Genomic DNA, 18091 nt, shown 5'->3' on the forward strand with positions numbered 1-18091 from the left:
GCTATTTTGCCAACCCGCTCACTAGCACCGTTTTGAGCCATATAATGCGAATATATCCGCATAATAATGTGGTCACAACAATTTATCACATATAATTATATTCTTTCCCTCAACAGCTAAAATTACAAATATGTCATTGTAAGCTAAACATGGCCTATGTGCACATTTAATACTCATAAACATGCATTTATTCATATCCATATAATCATATAATCATGCATGTCACATAATCATGCATTTAATCATTTATTCACATAAATACAAATTATGCCCTCCCGACACACTAATCAAGACCCTTAAGCCTTATTAGCAAATTTTGGGTCGTTACAAAGAGTCTCTCTTTTCTTTTCTGTTAATGGGATGGCAGACAGAATAGATGATACATATATAGGGGACCACAATCCTAATTTATAATTAGTGATTTCCAATTTTGCTCATTATAAAATTAAAAATTCATTTTCCTGTCTCTACACATTAAATCCAATACACTTTAATACCCTATGATATTTATAACATAATTGGTCACTTAATTTTATATCACACTTTATAATAGCATTATACATTATACATATGTGCACATAAAATAGGATTTTAATCCAACATAACATGCATCCCACCAGTTTTTGAGAAATTCTAAATGATTTATTGTGTCGAAAACAGAGTTTAAAATAGTCAGTTGCACACGTATAAAAAAAAAACATGAACGCGTGCAACTGACTTTTTGAATCCTGATTTTGGTACCGTAAATTCGAAAACTAATAGGATGTCTATTATAACTGTAATGTATACCGTCATGTAAAAAATAGATGTACTCCTACCAGTGTGGGCAAAAGTGGCACCCCTATTATAAAATTTCCCAATATTTATATAAACTAATTTTTTTTTAATAAAATATAAATAATTTTAGTATATTGGTTAGAAATTCCTTGTTTTAATGACTCAATGAATTCATACTTTAACATTTTCAATGAAAAGTTTAGAGTTTATTGCACCCAAAATTTTGTAATGGTTACGAACACTTACACATGTTGCCAATTAGACGGCCAATTTAGTGAGCTAGATATGGTTGTTTACGGTTGAGAGTATTGTTGTGTTTATTTTATATTATATGTACTAATAAAACGTGGTCTCAACTAACATGTACATACACTATTATGGAATTAGTGTTAAATTCTTAACTGTATAATTAAATATATTAGCTTTATTAAGATAACTACCATTGATGAATCTAATTTCCAAGCTCACATAATTAAGGCTTTTTCACCATTACTTTTCTTCCAAAGTAATGGCAATTTGGCAAGACAGCCAAAAATATTAATTAATAAGTTATTAGATTTAAAGCAAAATTTATACTATAAATAGAAATAATATATTACAAAGAACTTTCTTATATTAAACTGAAATTCCGTTTTTAGTAACTACTAAATTAATTAAACCATGTGAATTAATTATAGTGCGGAATGGTAATAAAATGTTTAAACAGATTTCAGTTCTGTCGGGAGAGAATCCGAACTTGTCACGACAGAAATTGAACACAGTAAAAAAATAGTGTAAAAACAATAAACAACACAACGAATTTTTACAAGATTCAGAAACCATTTCGAATAACCTACTCCTTGGGGCCACGCCCAGAGAATAAAACCAATTAATAAAGAATCACAAGTACAAAATATTGACTTAAACAAAACAAGACCCCCTCTTGAGATTTGCCACAACTTTGTGGTACTTCTCTTCACTAATCTGATCTTGATTGAAATGCTCAACCAATTGAACTCCCTTCAATGGCCAGCGAGTGCTTGTACCCTCCTGACGCAAGGCTTATAAAAATCTTCTCCCGAAAATTGTAAAAGTTGTGTTCAAATTACAATGTGTATTCACTCATGAACGTGGTATAAACTCACCACAAAAACTAAACACTCATTTTTCACAAGATCACGTGAATACTATGAACTTGAATACAAAGAAGGAACTCTCACAAATATTACAAAACACTCACAAATTATGCATTTAAGAGTTCACTTTTTCTCAATGTCTTTAGAGACCTATTTATAGAGTCTTTTTTTGTCCTCATAAAGGCTGAGAAAGAATCTCCTAATAAAAACAAGAATATTTGAAGATATTCTTGATTGATGAAGAATTGCATTTTTTAGAAGATGCTGATCCGACAGATACAATTTTTGTGGAGATAGCTAATACCTGTGTCGGATCAAAATGTCCAAGATAGAAATAATAATTAATGACATCAAAGATTCAGTTTCCTGAATTTTATAATCTTGGGCCGCACGAAAGATTTAAAGTCAAATATTCCAGAAACGATTTTTAGTAAGTACTGAATATTTGCTTTAAATAAACAAGATATATCTTCACTTTATAATCATATTGTGATAAAATTAAGCTAAATAAGGAAGCTAAATAATCTGAAAAACACAATAAAAGAAAAGTAAAAATGATCTTTTAATTAAAAAGATATTTCTATAAAATATGTCAATTTTAAGATTTACGTAAACATTTTGAAATCCATTTCATTGTAAGATCACCTTTGAAACAAATGGACAAAAATAACTAAAGCACATTCCTTCTTCATTTTTCTTGATTATTTCATTGGAAAAAAAAAGGTGCACTTATTAATGAATCCCGTACAACAATTTATTAAAAGAAAACTCAATCAAAACCCATATATTCTCCCTTCTTTATTCTAAATTTTTTCAAAAGATGAAAAAGGTGGTGTATCTGTCCAATTAGGGGTGGCAATTCGTGTTATCGTGTCATAATCGTGTCGACACGATTATGACACGACACGATTAGAGTAAACTCGTACACGACACGATTATTGTTCGTGTCAGAAATCCAAACCCGTACACGACACGATTATCTTAGCAGGTCACACGACACGACACGATAACACGTTTAATAAATTTGTCATTTGACACAAATATAAACTGACACGATTAATACACAATTAAACGTGTAATGACACGACATGAAATTGACACGATTAACATAATATAAATAAATAAAATGTTTATATCATCTTAAACGTGTCATTTTCGGGTTAAGCGTGTTGACCCAAAAATGACACGTTTAATAAACGTGTCGACATGATTATGACACGAAAATTAAATGTGTCACCCAAACCCATTTATTTTGTGTCGTTTTCGAGTCATGTCATCGTGTCGTATCAAAAATTAACAGCCCTATGTCCAATACTTACAAGTAATACTTATGAAATTTGGCCGTACTATGTCTATATGGTTAAGCTAATCATACCTATCATATAATATATATAAATAATTTTTCAGTTTTTCTTTTCCTTCTTTTGAATAGTAAGAGTAAGAGATAGCTCCAAAGGTGTCGTCACATAGAAAAGACTGTCTCGTGAACCTTTATAATTTTTTATTTATTCTGTCAATTTTTTAATGTGTATATATATATACATATATTAAAATTGCATAAATGGGCCACGCGGAAATTTATATTGCTTGGTATAAAGAAAGAAATCAGACAAACGCACAAGATTCTGGAAAGCGGCAGCAAAGAAAACCTTAATCACAGCTAAGCATGTATGATGGGTTGGAACAAAACCCTTCTTTAATAACAATTTTTTTTTATATAAATAAATAAAGAGTATGGGAATATGTTTCTCCAATAATAAGTACTGAATTTCCTATAAAACTGTTAATGGGATTGGGGAAATACAAAATAAGCCAAAATAATAATAATAAAGGTGACCAGATCCCTTGTATTTAGGTGTGTCAATCAAGATCGAGAAATAACAAGTTCCCACTTGTTGTTGGTGTTGTGCTTGCATTTTGTTTTGGATCAGCCTCTTAACACAGCCAATTTGTCGGTCTCTGTTATCTTCTCTTGACAAGTGGACTTATTATTTGGAATAAATGGAGAACTGAGATCTGCTAGCCTAGCCTAGCCACTATAGATTTTCTTATTACAGTATAATGTTTCTTTTTTGTAATAATATCATTGAATTTAATTTTGCTGAAACAATTGCTTTATATGAGTAGTTGAAACTTGTGTGATGATCTAGAAGATTCAACATGTGATTTATTGTCTTTTATTTATGCCTCTCAAGGGAAAGAAAATAAGAGATTTAAATACAAAAAAGACATCGCGCCGATCACAATATAGTATGGGAAATTTGAGTTTTATGCTTAACGAGGGGTTCTAAGTAAAAATATAAATAATAGATATTTAAATTATTTAAAAAAATTGCTAATTCTTTTAACAATACCCAAAATACCACTTTCATAATTTTTTCTGTCCACTTCTCATTCTTTCTTTCTTATCTCTCCCTCAACTCATTCTTCTCAACTCTCTCTAGACAAAAAATTCATGGATAAGATAAAATATAATAAAAATCAATGTAACAATAAGTATTATTCACTTAGGACATTAAAATACTACATTTTGAACATATCTGGGTATGATTTTTGAATTTTTTTGCGATTTTTTTTAAGATCTGAAACTTTAAAATCTGCAGAAAATCGACGTGGTTCGATAGTGCTCGATGTCAGCTCGATGGGGCCTTAAAAATCAAGATTTTCATGAAAAAATCAATATTGCTTTATGATAGTTCAATGGAGGTTCAATGGTGATTCGATGCAATTCTTGCAAGATACGTAATTTTTCACTCGAGTGTCTGTTTGGGGTAATTTTTTTTTTATTTTGGGTATTTGTCAAGATCTACACGTTTGAGATATATATATACACATTTGGGAAATGTAAATCTTGAAAAAAAATGACAAATGCAAAACATACCTCATGTTCAAGATATGTTTTGGTATGTTTTCAAGTTCTAAGCTTTGAAAATGTGTATGTGAACATCTAAAAAGTGTAGATCTAAAAAAAATACCCAAAATAAAAAAAAAAATCATCCCAAACGGATACCCGAATGAAAAATTATGTCTCTTACAAGAATTGCATCGAACCACCATCGAGCAACCATCGAACCACCATCGAGCAACGTCGATTTTTTCATGAAAATATTGATTTTGAAGGCCCCATCGAGTTGGTATCGAGCACCATCAAGCAACAATCGAGCAAAGTCAATTTTCTACATGTTTCAGATCTGAAAAATAACTAAAAAATTATGCCCAACTCGATGGTTGCTCAATGATGTTCGATGCTACCTCGATGGGGGCCTTCAAAATCAATATTTTCATGAAAAAATAGACGTTGCTTGATGGTGGTTCGATGGTTGCTCAATGGTGGTTCGATGCAATTCTTGTAAGAGACATAATTTTTCACTCAGATGTCTGTTTGGGATGATTTTTTTTTATTTTGGGTATTTTTTTTATATCTACACATTTTAGATGTTCACATACACATTTTCAAAGTTTAGAACTTGAAAACATATCTTGAACATGAGGTATGTTTTGTATATTTCATTTTTTTTCAAGATTTATATTTCCTAAATGTGTATATACACATCTCAAACGTGTATATCTTGAAAAATACCCAAAATCCAAATTTTTTTTTACCCCAAACGGACACTCTAGTGAAAAATTACGTATCTTGCAAGAATCGCATTGAATCTCCATCGAGCAACATTGATTTTTTCATGAAAATCTTGATTTTGAAGGCCCCATCGAGCTGACATCGAGCACCATCGAACCAAGTTGATTTTCTGCAGATTTCAAAGTTTCAGATCTGAAAAAAATCGCGAAAAAAACTCAAAAATCATGCCCAGATATGTTTGAAATGCAGTATTTTAGTGTCCTAAGTAAGGAATACTTGCTATTATATTGAGTTCTCTTATATTTTACCCTACCCATGAATTTTTTTCTAGAAAGAGAGTTGAGAGGAATAGGTTGAGGGAGAGAGAGGGAAGAGAGAGGAGGAAGTTGATGGAAAAATTATGGGAGGGATATTTTGGGTATTGTCAAAAAATTTGGCTTTTTTTGAAATGATTAGAAGGCCTAGCATTTTTTTTTGATTTAGGACATCTCATTAAGCATAAAAACTAAAATTTCCCTATAGTTCTCTAAAATATTATTAAATTTTGGTGATAATGTTATGTTTTAGTATAATAAAAATATACTTGAATATACATTTTGTAATCACTAAGCAGACTACACAACTTAGTAAATATATATTTTAAAATATATAAATATTAATTAATTATTAATTACACAAATGTAAGTAGTAACTACATTTTAATTATTTGTAAAAAAAAACTACATTTAATTTATTTGGCAAGACAAATAGTAACTAAGCAATAAACTAATGTGTGATAATTAAAATTTAAAATTGATAGTATTTAGTTAAATAAATATTTATAAGGGTTTATACCTTTTAAGACCCTGTGTTTTGTCCCATTACCTGTTTGGACCATGTGTTTTAACAAATTACTTTTTAGACCCTATGTTTTGTAAAATTGTTAAAATAGAACCCTAAACTCAATTTTGATGAAGAAAAATTGAATATAACAACATAGTTTTTAAGCAGAATGATTTTATTTTTGTTCTAAATTGTTAGTTTGGTAAATTATTTGTGATTTTAGTTGAGAAATCATTGACCAAAATCGAGTTTAGGGTTCTATTTTAACCATTTTATAAAACATAGGGTCCAAAAAGTAATTTGTCAAAACACAGGGTCCAAACAAGTAATGGGATAAAATACATGATCCAAAAAATTATAAACCATATTTATAATAAATTTATATTTTAGTATCTATCATTTCTATGTTATAATTCAAATATACATTCAACAATACGGAAATAAAAAACTATAAACATATAAATTGGTGTTATTTTTTTTTTTTCGTTCTTTGGTTGAAATTATTTTTTTAGTAAACAAAAGAAAAAAGCTAATTGAAGCATAATTTTTTACTATGATATTTCATATTTATTTTATGTTTTACCTAAAAAACTAATGTGATGATGTGGCAAAGATTTGTGATACGTGACAGCTAAACAATGGTGCAACTAATAAGGGATCTAGTCGATACTCGACCAGCTGACAGAGAATCTCAGGAAGATTCTTCATACAGTTGGACTAAACTTAGTCAAAGTAACATTTAACAAATGATGACAAACTACCGACGAGGCTGGTCGATTGTTCTAGAAGAAGTCCTCAGAATCCGTTATTATAGAGATATTACTTAGATATTTCTTATTCTGAATGTAAATTATATTAATTATTCATTATTTTATTACAGCATGTTACACAATTCATGGAAGGCCCACGACCCATTTTGTAAGATCCTAAGCCTATAAATAGATAGTTTAGTGAATAATTATTTTTTACGCACTAATATTCTAGAGAGATAAGCTATCATAATTTCAAACATCGATTTTTTTTTATTTTGGAATTGATTTTGATGACATTTAGTTTTATTATATTACTATTTTGAACTTATTAATATTTTGTGTTGTTTTTATTTTTATTTTGGAGACATACTACTTATGTTTTGTTATCTTACATTTTGGAGACTATGGATATTGTTAAATTGGTTTTATTATTTAATTAAATAAGTTGGTTTTATTTAATTAATATTTAATAATTTATTAAATAAATTTTAATCAATATAATTAATTAATATTGTTTGTAAAAAAAAAATTGTATACCTATAGCGACGACATGTCGTCGCCGTAAGGTGAACGCTGAATACGAAAATCTGAGTTTTTGCGACACTACAGCGATGACATGGCGTCGCTGAAGGCATATAAACCCGCGCACTCTTCAGTGACGATATATCGTTGCTGTAGATGGGGTGGTCGACGGACCTACAGCGACCACATGTTGTCGATGTAGGAGTTTTTGAAATTCAAATTTTCAAATTTCGCAACCACCAACAGCGACGACATGTCGTCGCAATATCTCAGTCCAACCGAAAAAAAGGATTCCCTACTGTGATCGACATGTCATCGCTGTAGAAAAACACTACTGTGACTACTGCGTTTTGTCGTTGCTGTAGATTGCTACATGTATGGACCTACAGGGACGCCATTTTGGCGACGATTTCTTGATCTACAGCAACGACAAAATTCTTCACTGTAGAGTCTTTTTATTGTAGTGATGGACCTATAATACGAAGCTCCAATAAATCAGATTATTAATTAAACTCTTTAATCTAATAATTTTATTTATTAATTTCATGATTACTCCACTATAAATATGGAATTGCACTCTAAGTATTTATAGATTTATATTTATAGAGTTTTTTCTTGTAGTCTATTGATATAATCAATAAATGTAGTTCTGCCCTCCATTTATAGGTTCGTTAATTAGAGCAGGTCAAGATCACCGTTTTACCCTTCTAATTACCTCTTGATCATTAAGTCGCATTAATTCACTAGTGAATAATTAATCTATAATCAAATTATACATTTGAGCTCAATAACTATTTAGTTCCGGAATTAACTCTTAAAAGAACTAATATTCGATCTGTTAGGAAAGTATGAATCTCATTATTGTAGATCATATTTCCAGGCATTCATGATATTAAATCTCCAAAACAAAAGCATTAGCCTCATTATACTAAGAAACCATAACAAGTGAATTAAAATATCCAATAAACACAAACAAGAGTTCATGAATACTCAAGATTTAGATTGATCTACAAATGATCATCTATTATGATAAGAATTAAATATTTATGTCAAACGATAAGTTTATAAAGATAATTAATTCTCTTCGGTCGTGTCATATATAATCTTTATCATATACAACACATTTACTAAGAAGTCTATTCACATCAATAATCTGAATCTAGATCACTTGCATCCCATATGCTTAGTAAACCGCATTAGTAACTATTCATTAAAGATTCCATACTTTTATATGTTACTAACTATTTTATTCATTATATGTAATTTTAATACATATTATCTCGTACTAATACAAGATCATATTCTCATTAATCAATAAAGAATTTTCTTGATATTATTATATAATTAATTCAAACAATAATTATAATATTCAAATATAATAAAATTATATATTTTTTTAAATCAATAAAATATCCTTACATGCTTTTAGGGCATTAATCCTAACAATAAATTGGTGGACTGGGCATTCTTATTATATTAATTCTCGTATTGAGGCTGATGCCTCTAATCAATGATATCTCCTTGGTACTCTTTTTCTTACTTGAGATTTTCCCACTTGGTTTGGTCTTGAGGGTTTTAATGAAGCCAAATTTTCTTTAAAAAAAAATACTCAAATTTGTAACTCAAAAATCTTTAAAAAATTCAATATAGTTTTGATTTTATATTTTACAATTATTTTAATTATAGAACAATAAATACTCAAAGTTATATTTAAATTTTATTATCATTTTAATTTAAATATAATTTATATATAAATATTTATTATTATTAATGGTGAGTGATTAGACTTAATTTAGACTTTCTATTGTGTCATCCTCTTTGGCCTTTGTTATGGTTTTGTCACACCTTTGTGCTTAACATCTATGCTTGGTATGACCCAAACATCGTGTCATACTGCGCACGAACTCATATTTTTCATATCCATATCAAAAAGTTAGAAATATAATTTACAATTTTAGTTATTCTCCGTTATCTATTGGTTAATACTTGCACTATTCTTTATGAAGCGAATATGGTTATACTTCTCCTCCTACTACTCTAATTCCTAAATTTCTTATTTTTTTCATTTTTAATTTAAATTATATAATTTACCAGTGAGGATGGAAGTGATAATTGAGAAAAGTCAATAATATGCACTGTTGCCATGATATTCATTACAAATACCTAAAATATGTATTGAATAGGTATACAAAAGTGAATAAGAATTTCTAATCTAAAGAGAAAACATAATATTTAAAATTCATTTTTTCATAAGTGGAATTAAAATTTGAAAAACATACATCAACTTTATATTAAATATACATTAGGTATTGTCACGGTATTGAAAACTTACAAGTTTCCGCGAATAGAAAAAATTGTTGAACTTTCCACTCAATACCATATTGACCCAACTTTTTCATTATTGCACAAAAATTAATCCTTTAATTATATATTTATGTAAATTGTATATATAAACGTTGTCAACTGTTCGGTAAAAAACTTTTGAATTTGACATTCCTAGTCATTGAACGTATTCTATCTAGAAATTATGTAGGTTAGAAATAGTCATAATCCCATGAAAAATGAACATGAATACACCTATTTGGAGTAAAATAATTTTTCTTAGGATCATTTTTCATAATAATTTTTGTAAAACTATTCAATATGATTAATGACTAATCATAGAATAAATAAGTCATTATTATTACTAATTCATAATAAAGTGACTATTCATAAAAAAAAAGTATCATAAAAAAGAAATTAAACTTGGGTGGGGTAATTTGGTAAATATATTTTTTCTATCATTATTTCTAAATGCAGTGTCATAAAATTTATGAAGTTAAAAATATGGTGGTGCGTTGTGAATATACTACGGTCAAAAAATATTATAAGGGATTTTAAAAAATTATATACTTTTTCTATTATTGTGAACTTTAAAATTTAATTAAAGAAAGTAGTTGATTGTTTTTTTCTGTATGATTACTAAATAACCTGATTATCACATTAATCAAATGGTTAATTAAATTTCATACCAACATGGTTAGTGTTTCTAACCACTTGAGTAATTAAGTTAGTTACAAAAGATCCTAAAATATGTTATCTAGGTAACCAAGAGGATACCATATAAGTTAATGAACTCCCTAATATTTTATTGAAAATCTAAAGGGAAATTTCAATTTATATGCTTGATAAAAGTTATAATTACAAAAAAATGCTAGGCATATTAAAAATTACAAAATAATGCTATATTTTGGCACTTTACCCAAAATGCCCTTTCCATTTCTTCGACCTTGCTCGATGTGGTTCGATAGTGCTCGATACCAGCTCGATGAGACCTTCAAAATCATGATTTTTCATGAAAAATGACTTTGCTCGATGGTAGTTCGATGGTGGTTCGATAGTGGCTCGATGGTGCTCGATGAGACCTTCAAAATCATGATTTTTCATGAAAAAATGACTTAGCTCGATGGTGGTTCGATGGTAGCTCGATAGTGGTTCGATGGTGCTCGATGAGACCTTCAAAATCATGATTTTTCATGAAAAAATGACTTAGCTCGATGGTGGTTCGATGGTAGCTCGATAGTGGTTCGATGGTGCTCGATGGAGCTCGATACAATTATTGAAAGAGACATAATTTTTCACTCGGGTGTCCGTTTGGGGTGATTTTTTTTTATTTTGGGTATTTTTTCAAGATCTACACGTTGGACATGTTAATATGCACATTTGTAAAGTGTAACACTTGTAAAAAAATACAAAAGTGCAAATATACCTCATGTTTAAGACATCTTTTGGTATATTTTTAAGTTTTAAACTTCCCAAATATGCATATTAACATGTCAAACATGTAGATCTTGAAAAAATACCCAAAATAAAAAAAAATCACCCCAAACGGACACCCGAGTGAAAAATTATGTCTCTTACAAGAATTGCATCGAGCACCATCGAGCCATTATCGAGCTACCATCGAACCACCATCGAGCTAAGTCATTTTTTCATGAAAATCTTGATCTTGAAGGCCCCAGCGAATGGTGGCTCGATGGTGCTCGATGCCAGCTTGATGAGACCTTCAAAATCATGATTTTTCATGAAAAAATGACTTAGCTCGATGGTGGTTCGATGGTAGCTCGATAGTGGCTCGATAGTGTTCGATGGTGTTCGATGGTGCTCGATGCAATTCTTGTAAGAGACATAATTTTTCACTCGGGTGTCCGTTTGGGGTGATTTTTTTTTTGATTTTGGGTATTTTTTCAAGATCTACACGTTTGGCATGTTAATATGCATATTTGGGAAGTTTAAAACTTAAAAATATACCAAAAGATGTCTTAAACATGAGGTATGTTTGCACTTTTGTATTTTTTACAAGTGTTACACTTTACAAATGTGCATATTAACAGGTCCAACGTGTAGATCTTGAAAAAATACCCAAAATCAAAAAACAAATCACCCCAAACGGACACCCGAGTGAAAAATTATGTCTCTTACAATAATTGTATCGAGCTCCATCGAGCACCATCGAACCACCATCGAGCTAAGTCATTTTTTCATGAAAAATCATGATTTTGAAGGTCACATCGAGCTGGCATCGAGCACCATCGAACCACTATCGAGCTACCATCGAACCACCATCGAGCTAAGTCATTTTTTCATGAAAAATCATGATTTTGAAGGTCTCATCGAGCTGGCATCGAGCACCATCGAGCCACTATCGAACCACCATCGAGCAAAGTCATTTTTCATGAAAAATCATGATTTTGAAGGTCTCATCGAGCTGGTATCGAGCACTATCGAACCACATCAAGCAAGGTCGAAGAAGTGGAAAGGGCATTTTGGGTAAAGTGCCAAAATATAGCATTATTTTGTAATTTTTAATATGCCTAGCATTTTTTTGTAATTATAACTTTTATCAAGCATATAAATTGAAATTTCCCAATCTAAATAAGTAAATGTTGGTAACAAAGTATTGTTGTGGAATTTCAGTACCCAAAAAGTATACCTAATTCTAAACAAGTAATAATAATGAAAGTAATGTTCATTCCCACGAGGATTATTATTAATTACCAATTAATTCAACTTTAATTCTATTTGGTAAACGAATATTAGGTTTGAGACATTTAAGTAATCAATAAAGAAAATAAATATTGATAAAACTCAACGGATGAATACCTAGGGCAATTAACTTTATCAATTATCTAATCTATTATTTTGCTAATTAAATTTTAAAAATTTTCTTCCTATGATGATAGCGAATATACTAAAGTGAATTCTATTCTTTCTCAAGATATGATAACTCAATTTATATGTGAACTTTCTACACCTCTGCGATCATTCTGAGTGAACAAGAAGGGGAGGTACCCTTTGTGTTTGTGGGAACAGTCAGTGGACCGCGGGTACCTATGATTTCAACACTGAAGGCTAGAGACCTGATGCAGGAAGGTTGCATAGGATTACTAGCGAACGTTGTGGACACCTCTAGGGTCGTGACGGTTGGATCGGGGGAGACCAGATTGGTATGTGAGTTTCTAGATTTATTTCCAGCAGACATGCCAGGGTTGCCGCCGCAACGAGAGATTGAGTTTGTCATTGAGTTGGTGCTAGGAGCGGAGCCAGTATCTAGGACACCATATAGAATGGCTCCGGCAGAGTTGAAAGAGTTGAAGATTCAGTTAAGGAGTTACTGGACTTGGGGTTCATCAGACCGAGTTTCTCGCCATGGGGTGCTCCAGTGTTGTTTGTCAAGAAGAAGGATGGATCCCTTAGGATGTGTATTGACTACAGGGAGCTGAACAAGTTGACTATCAATAACAAGTATCCACTGCCTAGGATCGACGATTTATTTGACCAGTTACAGGGAAGTACAGTATTTTCTAAGATTGATTTCCGGTCAGGTTACCATCAGTTAAGGATCAAAGAAGAGGACATACCAAAGATCGCTTTCCGCACGAGGTATGGACACTATGAATTCCTGGTCATGTTCTTTGGATTAACCAATGCCCCAAAAATTTTTATGGATATGATGAATAAGGTTTTCAAGGACTATTTGGACAAGTTTGTGATTGTGTTCGTCGACGACATTCTGGTGTATTCTCAGTCAGAGACAGAGCATGAGCAACATCTACGTTTGGTGTTGCAGCGGTTGAGGGAGCATAAGCTATATGCTAAGTTTAGTAAGTGCGAGTTTTGGCTACCGCATGTCACATTTCTAGGTCATATAGTTAGTAAGGAGGGGATTCTGGTTGACCCAAGTAAGATTGAGGCAGTGAGAGATTGGCCTAGATCGAGCAACATTCCAGAAGTTAGAAGCTTTCTGGGATTGGCAGGATATTATCGGCGGTTTGTTGAGGGGTTCTCCAGGATAGCTACACCATTGACAAAATTGACAAAGAAGAAGACAAAGTAAGTTTGGACAGACAGATATGAGAACAATTTTAAATAATTAAAGCGGCGACTGATCATCGCGCCAGTGTTGAGTCTGCCGACAGACAACGAGAAGTTTGTGGTTTACTGTGACGCTTCCAAACATGGTTTAGGATGTGTGCTGATGCAAGCTGGTAAGGTGATAGCCTATGCATCGAGACAATTAAAGGAGTATGAACAGAGATATCCCACGCATGATCTGGAGTTGGCAGCGGTGGTATTCACACTTAAGGTTTGGAGACATTATTTATATGGTGAGAAGTGTGAGATATACACCAATCATAAGAGTTTGAAGTACTTCTTTACTCAGAAGGATCTGAATATGCGCCAGAGACGGTGGCTGGAGTTGGTTAAGGATTATGATTGTGATATCCTATACCATCCTGGGAAGGCTAATGTAGTGGCTGATGCATTGAGTCGGAAAGGCCCAGGACAGTTGTTCAGTTCGAGATAGATATCCGATAAGCTAGCTGAGGAGATGACTAGAGCGGGTATAAAGTTGGTGGTTGGTCGGTTAGCCAACATCACTCTTCAGTCTACACTCCTTGAGAGGATCAAGGAGGCGCAAGGGAGGGATTCCCAGTTGAGAGGTCATAGGGAAAGCATCTTAGTCAGGGTGGCTAAGGACTTCTCTTTCTCAAAGATGGGGTTATTGAAGTATAAGGGTCGAATCTGTGTTCCGATGGATTCTGATATTCGGCAGGAGATCTTATATGAATCGCACACCACTCCCTATTCCTTACATACAGGTACGACAAAGATGTACCAATATCTGAGAGCTTTGTATTGGTGGTCAGGCATGAAGAGGGATGTGGTGGATTATGTGGCCAAGTGCTTAACCTGTCAGCGGGTCAAGGCTGAACATCAAAGGCCAGCAGGGTTGCTGTAGCCTCTAGGAATTCCAGAGTGGAAGTGGGAAGATATTACCATGGACTTCGTGGTTGGTTTGCCGAAGACCATGGGACAGCATGCCTCAGTGTGGGTGATTGTGGATAGGTATACTAGGACCGCCCACTTTCTACCGGTCAGGACGACTTATACTATGGAGCAGTATGCTGAGTTATATGTGAAGGAAATTGTTTGACTTCATGGGGCTCCGAGGTCGATAGTATCCGACAGAGACCCCACCTTCACCTCCAAGTTTTGGGAGAGTCTGCAGAAGGCTATGGGCACGCAGTTGCGGTTTAGTACCACTTATCATCCTCAGACAGATGGACAGTCTGAGAGGACGATTCAGATACTGGAGGACATGCTACGAGCCTGTGTGCTAGATTTTGGGGAATCTTGGAGTAAGTATCTCCCTTTGATTGAGTTTTCGTACAACAACAGTTACCAGGCGACTATCGGAGTGGCTCTGTATGAGATGCTTTATGGAAGGAAGTGCAGATCACCTATCCATTGGGATGAGACGGGTGAGAGGAGTTATTCTGGTCTTGAGATGGTTCAGAGGACCAGTGAGGCAATTGAGAAGATTAGAGCTCGAATTCTCGCCCCCCAGAGTCGCCAGAAGAGTTACTCAAACCTGAAACGCAGGAGCGTAGAATTCCAGGTCGGTGACCATGTGTTCCTTAGGGTTTCACCTCTGAGAGGAGTGAAATGGTTTGGCGTTCGGAGCAAGCTGAGCCCTAGGTTTGTTGGCCCCTTCGAGGTTCTGGAGCGGGTTGGGGAGGTAGCTTACAGATTGGCAATGATTCTAGCCTTATCAGGGGTTCATGATGTATTTCATGTGTCCATGTTCCGAAAATATGTATCAGATTCTACGCACATGTTAAGTTATGAGAACTTGGAGCTAGATCAGGATTTGTCATATGAAGAGAAGCCAATTCAGATTCTCGACCGGAAGGACAAAGTCTTGCGGAGCAAGACCATCGCCTTAGTTAAAGTGCTGTGGAGAAACAGCAAAGTTGAGGAGGCGACATGGGAACTTGAATCAGATATGTGGGAGCGGTATCCCGAATTGTTCAGGTAATTTCGAGGACGAAATTTCTGTAAGGAGGGGATAGTTGTAGCAACCCAAATTTGCTAATAAGGCTTGGGGCCTTGATTAGCGTGCCTGGAGGGCAATAATTGTTATATTGTATTAATATGTGAATTTAATGAATATGTGATTAGAAATGCATGTTTAGGTGAATTAAATATACATGTGGGCCTCATTTGGTTATTAGGGGAATATTTGTAATTTTAGCCCGCTGATGGCATAAAGGTAATAATAGTATATGTTGTGATTGATACCACGTGTGGGTGGTGATATAACTGTGATGCACATACCGAGACGGTCCTAGAGAGCTGTTTTGCTAAAAGTCACAACGGGGTCAAATACCCGGCTCGGGAGGAGCTTAGGGGTATTTTGGGAATATTATAAAGTGTTCGGGAGTTACTGAGTAGTGGTTAGTAAATTCAGTAATGGTTTAAGCGTGTCGGGATTAAACGAGGATCTTTAGGTATACTCGAGGACTTAGCGGGAATTGGGTGAAATGACGGAATTGCCCTTGAGGATAGGACAAGAACTTTATTAAGGGGAAAGGGTAAAGTGGTAATTTGGCCTTAGGAGGGGATTAACTTGGCTGAGAGGAGTTAGTCACGTTAATTGCACTTAGGCTATTCAGGAATTTTCTGCTGGAAATATAGAGAGAACCAAGAAGCAAAAGGGAAGGGGAAGAAGGGCTAGTTTCTTGGGACCAAGGAAGGAGTTCAGGGCTGAGATTGGGGCAACTAGAGTCAAGCTTAGGCCAAGATTAATCCAGAGGTAAAGCTTCATCTTTGAATTTTAGTTTTCTTGCAAGTTTTTTTTAGAGTTTGGGTTGAATGCTGAAAGTTGGGTTTTGGCTTAGTAATTGTGAAATTCAGCTTGAGAATCAAAGAAATTAAGCTTGGAGTTGGATTTGGAAGAAGCTCAGAGTCGAATTTCAGTTTGAGGTAAGAATTTCGTGCATCTTTGAAGTTGATTGCTAGTGTGGTCTAAGTTTTGTAAGGTCTGGTTTAAGTTTTATGAAGTTTTAAACCAATTTGTAAATCATGGGTTTGAATGTGTGTTTGGGCTTGTTATTGATGTTTTCGAGTTGCCATATGGTCTATTTGGGGTTTTGGAATGAATTTGGGATTTAGGTATGTCTTGGTATTGATTTGGAAGTGTTTTGGCTTGGGAAAATGTTGGGAAAAACCCAGTTTTTTGGGTTCGCGTATGGGCGCCGCGACCCTGTTCTTCCGTGTCGCGGCGCTAGAATGCATCAGGGGAAGGACACCATTCTGGGCGCCGCGGCCCCTATAGGGTGGTTTCGCGGCGCTAGGCCAAATCCTAGGCAGGGGAAAAAAATGTGTTTTGGGGTTTTGGCTCAGGGGGCTCGGGGAATGCTTCCGCTACCTTGTGGGGGGAAACGGGAGGTCCCGAGAGCACGGGATTGGTTCCGGGAGATGATTATAAATTGGTTAGTAATGAGAGTGCTATGTATGTGTTGTGACTAGGTTTTCAGCGAGGCTCAGGTTAGAGGACCGTGCTCGAGATTTCGGTGCTCAAGATGCTTCGTACACAGGTAAGAAAACTGTTGTACCCATAGAGCAGGGCGAGACGCCATAGTAGTGTTGCAGGGCACTACCCTATATGATTATATGCAGGGCATAGCCCATTGATTATGTTAATACATGTTTAAGTGTTTGATTAATTATGCTATGTATGCAAATATGTAAGTGATCGGCAAGAGCCGGGAATGGCGAAGGCCGAGAACGGCAAAGGGGTCGGGAGCAGCGTTTAGCACGCGGAGTGCGAGTTGCCACGGTAAGACCCTAAAGGATACCTGGGATATCCTTACGGTGTAGACCGTGAACCTAGGGCCTGGTAAAGCGCCTGGGACGGCATGGCCGTACGTGTTTAGCCTGTTGGCGGATTTGTTATATGCTGAGTAATTGATATGCATATGTTATCTATTTGCGTGGAGTTTTCTTGCTGGGCTTCGGCTCATGGGTGCTCTGTGGTGCAGGTAAGGGCAAGGAGAAAGCCGTCCAACCACGAGTATGGAGAGCATGAGGCGATGCGTACATGTCTGGCTGCCACAGCCAGGGGTATTTTTGGGAGATGCTTTGTACTGAATCCTATTTTGTCGTTTAGTCGACTTAAAACATATTTTGAGTTGTAA

The sequence above is a fragment of the Humulus lupulus genome, chromosome X, assembly GCF_963169125.1.
Source record: "Humulus lupulus chromosome X, drHumLupu1.1, whole genome shotgun sequence".
NCBI lineage: Eukaryota > Viridiplantae > Streptophyta > Magnoliopsida > Rosales > Cannabaceae > Humulus > Humulus lupulus.